The sequence below is a fragment of the Mastomys coucha genome, unplaced genomic scaffold (genome assembly GCF_008632895.1).
Source record: "Mastomys coucha isolate ucsf_1 unplaced genomic scaffold, UCSF_Mcou_1 pScaffold18, whole genome shotgun sequence".
NCBI classification, from domain to species: domain Eukaryota; kingdom Metazoa; phylum Chordata; class Mammalia; order Rodentia; family Muridae; genus Mastomys; species Mastomys coucha.
Window position 1 is genome coordinate 87,177,878 of NW_022196900.1, and position 9,419 is coordinate 87,187,296.

Sequence of the window (9,419 nt, forward strand, 5' to 3'; positions counted from 1 at the left end):
GAGAGAGAGAGAGAGAGAGAGAGAGGGAAAGAAAGAGAGAGAGGGAGGCAGGGAGGGAGGAAGAGAGACTACTCATGAGCAGTGGAGTTGGAAATGAGGCTCCTCTTCTAGAGGGTGAACTAGACAAAGTACTGAAGCTTCCTCATGAGACAGCTGTCTATTCCCAGGTGCCATGTAAGGGGCTTATTGGCGTATTGGTCAGCAACTTGCAGATATACATCGTGTGTGGTTTAAAGCAGGACAGCTCTGCCATGTTGACAGAGCACTGCTTTGTAGACAGAAACCCAGATAGTGGCCTTCTGTGTACAAAAGTGTACAAACCGTGCAGACAGGCAGGGAAGGGGCAACAGGACTCCCAGGCCCTGGCTGGGGTAGCCTGCTGTCTGAGAGGCCCCTCTCCTTTCTCAGTGCTCTGGGATTCATTTCTCTTCCTTGGGATCTTCCAGGAAGCTTCTCCCAGGAGGTCTTTCTGACTTGCTTGCCTCGGAACTCCAGGCCTCCTTCCTTAACTTTGTGTTGTGGGCAGTGATTGGATATATGTCACTCACTGGGGACATGATCCTGAGCACACAGGTGTCTATTGTTGCTGTGTGAGCCTCAAGTTTTCCAGTTGTTAATGGAGGCCAATGGTCACTGTGCGAAGGGTGATTCTTCTGAGGTTCTGAGCCTGGTAGTTCTTGGTGACATGGGGGTGGTGGTGGTGGTGGTGTTAACTGGCCATGTGACCAACCACAGAGGTTGGTGTTCTTTTGAAAGCTCAGGTGCTCAACAGGGATCTAAAAATCAGCTCCATTGGTCCCTTGGGAAGGTCTCAGCGAAGGCCTGACAACCTGGCACCTTCTCTAATACCCTGAGATAGACAGAGGCAGGATCTGGCCACCACTGTGTGCCCTTCCTGCTCTGGGGAGGCCAACAGGTCCTGGTTCCTTCTCTGTACCATTTAGGACATCTTGCTTGAGGGTCCCTCTGTTGTGAGAGAGGCATAACCAAGGAGACACCCGACACTTCTGTGCCAAGAGTAGAAATTGCACTGAGTTAGGATTGGTTTGTGCCAGGCCAAAGCTTCTGTGCCAGGACTAGGGCACAGTGACCAAGAAGCAAGGCTTTTGTTCTAAGCCTGGAGTAGTGGTCCAGTACAAGAGACTGGTTCTGAGCTTGAGTCTCCTAGGAGATTTATCTGCCTTAGAAGGGGAGGGGGGAACCAGAACTCCAGGAAAGCACCCGGTGATACATGGCTCTAATCCTATCCTCGGAACAGAGCCTCAGGTTCCTCCCGGTTATACATGGCTCTAATCCTATCCTTGGAACAGAGCCTCGGGTTGCCTGGAGAGTCAGTGTGTCCAGTGTGAGTTTCCATACTCTCAATTCTATAGAAGAGGAAATGGAGGCACCACAGGGAAGCCAAGCCAAGCAGGGCTGCTGAGGGGACAGGCCAACTGGCTTGTGATAAGAACCAAAAGCCTGAGCGGGCAGTGGTGGTGCATGCCTTTAATCCCAGCACTTGGGAGGCAGAGGCAGGCAGATTTCTGAGTTCGAGGCCAGCCTGGTCTACAGAGTGAGTTCCAGGACAGCCAGGGTGATACAGAGAAACCCTGTCTCAAAAAACCAAAAAAAAAAAAAAAAGGCTGGGTCCCTGATGCAGATGGAGGCTGGGGCACAGTGGTGGTGTTCCTGGGAACTCCGAGCTGTCACACCCAGCAGCCATATTTTTAGATACAGAGCACACATGGGGAAAGTGGGGATCCTGACAGAGCCTGCCTTGGAGGGCTGAGGGGAGGGTGTGAGACAGGGCATGTTAGCATTCAGGGGAGAACTTGGCATGCAGTAGGTGCCTAATAATTACAGCTATCATAACACCCAGTGCTCTCATTGTGGGTCTTTGCTCTGAAAATGGTTGTTGAAGAGCAAACAGCTCCCGCCTCCAAAGGTCTTAACATGGTGTCAGGTACCTGACATTTTTTTTATTTTACAGAAACAGAACAAAGTAAGTCCTAAGTCTACAGACGTTTCAAACGCACCGGTAGAAACACCAGGCTATATAGCCAAGCAGACAAGTCTCTGCCACGTGGCCTCAGGTGCTTATCTGGAACATTTTTAGTCTTTGGGTTGGTGGAGGCTTGGGCCAATTAGCACATTCTGAAAGCGTTTATCCAATAGTCACAAAGATGTTAGGTTAAAGACATGTTCCCGTGTCTTTAATAAATGTCTGTTTAGGGGCTGAAGACAGCCTACGGCAAGCTGAAATTGGACCTGTAACATTCTAACCCTCCACAATCATCGACTTGTAGTTCATTGTGTCGCGTTTAGTGTTTCAAGGAGGTGTAGGGTTTTTTTGTTTTGTTTTGTTTTTCTGGTAGCTTCAGTTAACAAGATAAATAGGAAGTAGTGGGTGTGAGGAATTGCTTGGGGTGGATATACAGGAAGTCGAAGATGAGAAACCAGGCCATGGGTTGAACCTAGAGAACAGTTTCTCATGATTGCGAAAGAAGGGAGACTACTTGGTGAACCTCCCTGGGACATCTCTGTCATTCTGTCTGTCCTGTGACCTGGTCTTGCCATTCCTGGCTTCTGGTCTTTGGGCAGACCTACCTCCTGTCTTCTCTTCTGGTGGGCAGCCTTGCTGGGGAGGGGATCTCAGATGGCTAGAACTGGCTGCCAGTGCTCTGGCTACAGCATGTCCTGAGGCGCTGGTGGCAAACTGTGTCAAGTGTCATTAATGACACTGCTACACACATACACAAAGACCCCCCACGCCCCTCCTCCACCCCTCCCTCACTCTGCTGCTCTGTGAGGGAGGGGTGTGCGAGTGGCATGTGAATGTGTGTGTGTGTGGACTTTTGTGTGTGCTCTGACTGCTCCTGGAGGGCCATTGTCAGCCATGTCCACCATGGTGTTGTTCCCAGTCTGTCCCACACACTCCCTGGCCACATACTGCTGTCACTAACAGGGGACTGGGGCAGGGGGGTGGCTGTTGGGAGAGAGGAGCTTAATGTGTGATTGGATGACTTCCAATCTTGTTTATAAGAGGGATGCCTCTATTTCCTGGCTGAAGGCTCACACTTTGTCTTTCCCTGTGGCATCTGCTATGACTGAGCACTTTTCCAGGGACATTCCCTTCTTCTAAGGACTCTTCTCTGAGACCCCCTCCCCCCACCACCCTGGTGGCTCTGAGCTTCCCTAGTGTCCCTAGATCCTGCATGCTGCGTCTCTGTGCTCTGCCTTAAGGCTGGCACAGTGGTTGGCTCAGCCCAAGTTATCTTTGGTAAGAGCCTTGGCACGCAACAGGTGGCAGTCGATCGGTGATGGCTTCAATTTTTATAAATTGTTAACTCATAAGTCTCTCCTAGAAACATACAGATAGCTTCCCATTCCCATTCCCAGCTTACGGCCAACTCTCACCAAGTAACTGTCCCCTGAGATGTTCCCACAGCCACTGCCCTATCCTGTGACTGCCCTGACTCCCCAGAGCAGTGTCTTCACCTCCTCAGACACCTGAGCTTCCCCCTGGCCCCCGAGCTCCACTTTGCCACACAGGGTCTCACAGTGGGAGCCTCTCCTGCTTCCCTGAGCGGGAAGACGTGCCTGGGTGGGTGATTTCAGGTCTGGACGTTCTAGCTGCAGCTTCTGTGCTTCTTGTTCATACACATGTGCTCCATGGGGATCAGCTCATCTTTTTGGGTCATCATTCTTTGTGGTAGATAGAGGTCTTCTCACTTTCTTTTCACAATGATTCTCTGAGGTGGGAAGATTCTGCTCTTTCTTCTGTATTGGGGAAACTGAGGCACAGAGGTGTTTATGTGGACTGGTGTGGACCACACAGGTGTGGTTATACTGGGGTTCTCTCTTATTTTCTCTTTTCCTTTCTTGTTTTTCATTTCTTCCCTCCCTCTTTCCTTTCCTCCCTCCTTCTATTCCACCTCCCTCCCTTCTTTTTTCCCTTTCTTCTGTTCTTATCTTGGAGACAGGGTCTCATGTAGCGTAGGCTGGCCTTGGATTCTCTATGTTCCCAAGGATAACCCCAATTCCAAGGATAATTCCCAAGGATCCTCCTGCTTACATCTCCCAGGTGCTGCTGGGATTTCAAGGGTACACCACCACATCAGGGCCTCTGAGCCCCCACAGAGAGTCCAGGCAGTGGGGAGCAATGGTTAATTATGTTGAGGTGGGGTAGGGAGGGACCAGCAGCTGGGGAAAAAAGCCAGCTCAGGTGACTCTGGCACAGCGAGGGAGCCAGCTGGGTGTAGTGGAGCATGCAGGCAGGATGAGGGTGTTGTGGTGGCATATAGAGGCTGGGGGTACACTGAGGAGATAGTGCTGTGGGGGAGTGACCCCACCCAGCCACCCTGATAAACTGTGACAGGAAGCAGGGGAGGGGAGCTTCCTCTGGCTGATGACATTTCTGTCCCTGTGACCTCCCAGATGACTTGACCTGGGCTCCGCAGGGTGGGGAGCCAACATAGAGGGTCAGCTATGGTAATAACTACCACAAAGGCCTAGAGTTTTGCAAATTTTCAAGGTCCCAGGTCACCCTGTAGGGCACAGGGCAGGGTTGATCTGCCCTTTGGGTCAACAATGGAAAGGTGTGGGTGGCACGGAGGATCCACTGTTGGTGTGGACAGGCCTGGGCAAGACTCTCAAGCTTATCTTGAAGGGCCGCTAGGAAATGCCCACCCCTCACCCCCACCCCGTTTCCCTTTTTTCCTTTTCATGAGTAGCTTGTAGGGTGGATCTCCAGTGGGATTAACATTGCTGAGGCAGAACCAGGAAGCGCTAGGGCTGCACAAGGGGCTTAGAACACGGCTTTGTCTGTAAAGGGGCTCCTGGGAGAGCCCCAGAAAATGGGTTTACAGCCGGAAAGGGAGGATGGCCTTTACTAGTTTTTTTTTTTTTCTGTGTACTGGGGTGTTTTGTCTGTGTGTATGTCTGTGCACCTGCAGAGGTCAGAAGAGGGTAGCGAGTTCCCTGAAACTGGAGTTGTATGCAGTTGTGAGCATCCATGAGGATGCTGGGAATTGTACTCTTAATCACTGAGCCTTCTCTCCAGCCCCACAATTTGGGAACTCTTGGCGAAACGCTTCAAGAAGATTGTGAAGTGAGGAACTGCTGTCCTCCTCAGGTCCCCATACCCAACCCCCCTCTCTGTCCTGCCTTTGCACCCAGAGTGGGGTCAGCAACGATGCCCTCTGTGATCACCCTCACGGGTTCATCATTGCATCTGAACGTCGCCACCCCGACATTCCCATGTGTGCCGTCAGTGTTGGCCACAGTACTGTCATCACAGAGAGCACAGGCGTTACTTCCAGCCTCCCAGCATCCCACTGGTGTTTCCTCCATCAACCGCCACGGTCCCTGTCACCTATGCCAAGCCAGACTTCAGGAAAATGGTGTGGCCCCTTTCCATCACCATGGTTGTCATGGGCAGCCTCCTCCTCGAATCATCACGTCCATTCCCAGCCAGTCTCCCTCACACTCTTTCACATTTGTGCTCAGTCCTGCTCAAGCTGTATGCCGGCCAGCTCTGTGTCCCCTGTGCCCCGTGACCCTGCACTTGGAGATGTTCATCTTCATTACAAGGCCCAGAGAGGTCAACAGCTAACTCAGGCTGCAGAGCTCACAGCTACGACATATTGCCCATATGGAGAGAGGACGCTGGTGTGAGGACAGCAGGCTCAACTCATCTGTCTCCACCGTAGAGAGGATAGCACAGTCCCGGGGACATGGCCCCTGCAGCCTGGGAGAGTCTCAGAACTGCAGCCAGGTGGAGCCCAGCATCAGAGAGAAGGGAGGCGAGGCCTGGAAATCCCCCTTTCTGTCCCGCTGTCCTTTCATGATGGCTGCCCTGAAAGAGCCGATTGCTTCTCTGGAGCGAGGATGCTTACTGAGGTACGGGGCCATGGCTGAGCATCGTGCCCTCTGCTGAGCTGTGCAGCTGGAGGCCTTGTGGGCGGAAGGCCATTGATTCGGGGCCCCTGCTCCTCGCAGAAATCCTGCTCTGTGGCCCTCACACACTCAACAGCGCCCTTCTGTTGGTGAACACTGAGACGTGGGAGGGGCCAGGGTGAAGCCAGCGTCTCAGGTGACACAGACAGGAAGAAAGCCTATGGGTCCCCAGAGTCTGCTGTTCTGAGAGCCAGGGGCACTCCTCCTCCGGGAGGAGGCAGGTGGTTGTGATCAGGATCACCAGCCCTGAGAGGAGCCCTGGGGTTGGGGACAGAGGTTTGAAGTTCCATCCAATTGAGCAGGTTTCTCCCTCTGTCCCCATTGCTGGGTTATAAACAGCCTTATTATGCCCTTTTTTGCTGTGCTATGGGCGACTGTAGGCCAGACTTGTGTTCAAGTCTCTGCACACAGTGGGGCCAGTGATGACAGGAGTTGCCATTCCTTCTCTTGGGGACACAAGGCGGTGACCTCTGAGGATGCCCTTCCTTCCTGCTTGAGCTAACTCTTAGGTTGCCTTTCTGTGTGTGTGACCTTGGGCTGGTACCTGCCCTCTCTGAGCTCATATGGCAAACGAGGATAGACCCACCCCTCCCCCAGCCCCTTGAGATCCAAGGTGACAGCAAGCTCCTCAGAAGAAACCTCCCCTCCCCTGCTCTCCCCTCCCTCACAGTGGGGAAACACTTCCGGGCCTGACAAACACTGCTTACTCCTGCTGACAGGATCAGAAGGGCCCTTGGTCTGCTCTCTTGAGGATTTTATAAGGGAGGGCTCAGGAGCAGCCTCAGCAGGGCCGGGAGGCCAAAGACCCAGGGAGCAAGCAGAGTGTGAAGATCAGTAAATAGCTTGGTAAAAGTTTCTAGAGAACAGGGGACTACTGGGAGACCATGGGCAAGCTCCGGGACCTCTGAGCTCCACTCTCCTGGTCTACAGAAGGGTCAGTGTGTAAAGACTGACTTTGTCCTGTCCCCCTCCCCCCTCCTTTTTTTTTTGCCACTTCCCAGGCCACTGGCTACTTATTAGGGTTGATGCTGGGATGTGAATGGTGGTGTCTCTCAGAGTACAGGGCCAGGGTGAGGCATCTGTAGGGTTAGGGATTACGAGGAGCCATGGTCCCCAAGGTGGAGTAGTGGTTAGGGTGACCCTTACTGGGTCACCCTCCTGAATGCAGTCTGGGGTATTTGTTTATTCGTTTTGAGTAAGGGCTTCATGTAGCCCAGGCTAGACTCAAACTTACTGTATAGCTTAGGGTAGATGACCTGCTTCTACCTTCCAGGAAGTGGGATTACATTATCCTGTGCCACACATAATTTGTGGGACACTGGAGATCAAGCCAGGATGATTTGCACGCTGGGCAAGCACTGTCTCTGTGCCCCAGCCTCAATGCCAGGGTTCCTAATGTTTGTACTGCTTCTTAAATTAACCTCTGGAAGGTGTAGGTGTGCGTTTACAATGTCTTTAGTACACTGCGCAGAACACAGAGATGTAGACATATTCTGAAGTTTTCCAGATGATGGTGTGTGGCCACGGGGACTACTCCTTCCAGGGTCTGGACCAGGGGACCTGGCTCAGGGCATTTGGAGGTGGCATAGGGCAGCACTGAGGACATGGGTGCTGCTTTCCTCCTGGGGCTTGGTGTGTGACCTCAGGCAAGCTTCCTAATCTCTCCAAACTTCTGAAAGGAACAGAGAGTGCTTACAGTACAAGTACACCCAGGGCTTGTCTGGCAGATTGTCTCATTTGAGCCACCTGGCAGGTGTGGGCTCAGCCCTTTTGCAGAATCTCCCCCATCTACCCACACCCCCACGAACCAATCCTCCTGCCACTTTGGGCAGCTGCCACTATTTTGGATGAAGCAGAGCCTTTGAATTCCTTCACCTCAGGCAGAGAAGCAGGCTCCAGGAGGAGCCCGGCAGGGAACTCGACCAGCTCTTGCCTGGCCCGACCTAGAGCTTTTCTGACAGTTTGTGCCTCTTGCATCTTGCAATTGCCTTTTTACAGATAGGCAAATTCAGAGGGGTAAAGTGACTTTCTCAAGGACACACGGCAATCTGGATCCAAATCCCAGAGCTGTCTCTCCATCCATTTCTTGTGCCGCCCCACTTTCTGACTCCTGAACTTGGGGTTCCAAATGACAGATTGAGATTCATATCTGAGCTAAATACCAAAAGACTAAAACTAATGAGCCAACCAATCACCCAGAGTTTGGAAAGGGAAACAGATGAGGGTCTGGCTGCCTGTCCACTCATTGTGACCTGCCACTTGGTAGGCCAACAGGAGCGTAGGCTGATAAAGTGCACCCACATAACGGGGTGCGGATCCTGATCTCAGCGTGGGTAGACTGCTCCTGGAGAACTGAGTGTGTTGTAGTGGGGAAGAGGCACAGAGCTTCGGGAAAGACACAGTCACATGGAAGGGTGTGAGGCTCCATACAGTTGCGTGGTGTGGGACCCTTCTGGTAGATGGCTGTGGTGTAGACAAAATGCAACTTCTGACAGCCTTTGTAGCTTTGGCAGCTGGGACACCCAATGCTTAGTCCTGTCAGAATTATCTCTTGTCTGTCTTGCCTGGTAAGGATCCCCAAGGGACATATTTCATTCATTCATTCATTCATTCATTCATTCATTCATTCATTCAATGCAACAGCTACATCAGTAAGCAAGACCCAGCCTCCTTGCTGGAGCTGGCAGACCAGGTCACACCTGCTCCTCATTGTACAGACTAAGCTTTCATACCTGCCATATGCTGTAGCCAGTCGTCCTCTCTGGCTCCCCATAGCTCTAGGAGGCTGGCATTATCGGCTCCTTTATAGCTAGGAAAGTCGGGACCCTGGAACTGTGGTGACCAGGACTGGCTCGCCCAGGGCCTGGGCCTCTACAGTACATCCTAGACCTCTACTGATGGTTCATGAACTTGGAGCTCCATGATGCCTATGTCAGCCAGAGCCTGTCTGGGAGTACAGGGAAGGGGTGTAGTCAGGGTGTGGGGCCCCACCACTGGGCGGCGGGTGGGAAAGGGAGACCTGCTTCCCACCAGAGCTCTGGTACTGAGCGGGCGGATGCAGGAGACTGTCACGTGATCTCCACACCACCTGGTGGGTGTCTGGCTAGCTGCTGTAAGCCAATATTCAGTCCTCGGGGAGTGGAAAGGGGACAGCCCTGGGGTCCCTGAGCCTCAAGGATGACAGGTTCTAGCTCCTGGACATCACAGGACGTCGGTGGACACCACGGAAGAGCTGAGAACGAATTGGGCGCCCTGGAGCAGCTCAGTCAGCCCCAGGCCGAAGGGAGAAAGGGGCGGGGAGGGGAAGCATGACCAGTGGTGGGGTGAGAGTCCTTGGTCCAGTCTCATGGCTGGAAACGTTGGAAGGCTTTCCTGCCGGAGATTAGAAGTGGCTCTTTAGGGGAAGGCCTAATCCATTGCCCCAGCACAGCGAGTCTAGATGAAAGGAGGCAGTCCATGGTCTTAAGGCATTTTATTGT

The 9,419-nt window shown here is 52.8% G+C and overlaps 1 protein-coding gene across 1 annotated transcript in view; it reads left to right on the plus strand.

Annotated features, from left to right (window-relative positions):
• Laptm5 (lysosomal protein transmembrane 5) overlaps positions 1–9,419 on the plus strand; it is a 23,063-nt gene that overhangs the window by 4,122 nt on the left and 9,522 nt on the right. The window lies entirely within an intron of this gene.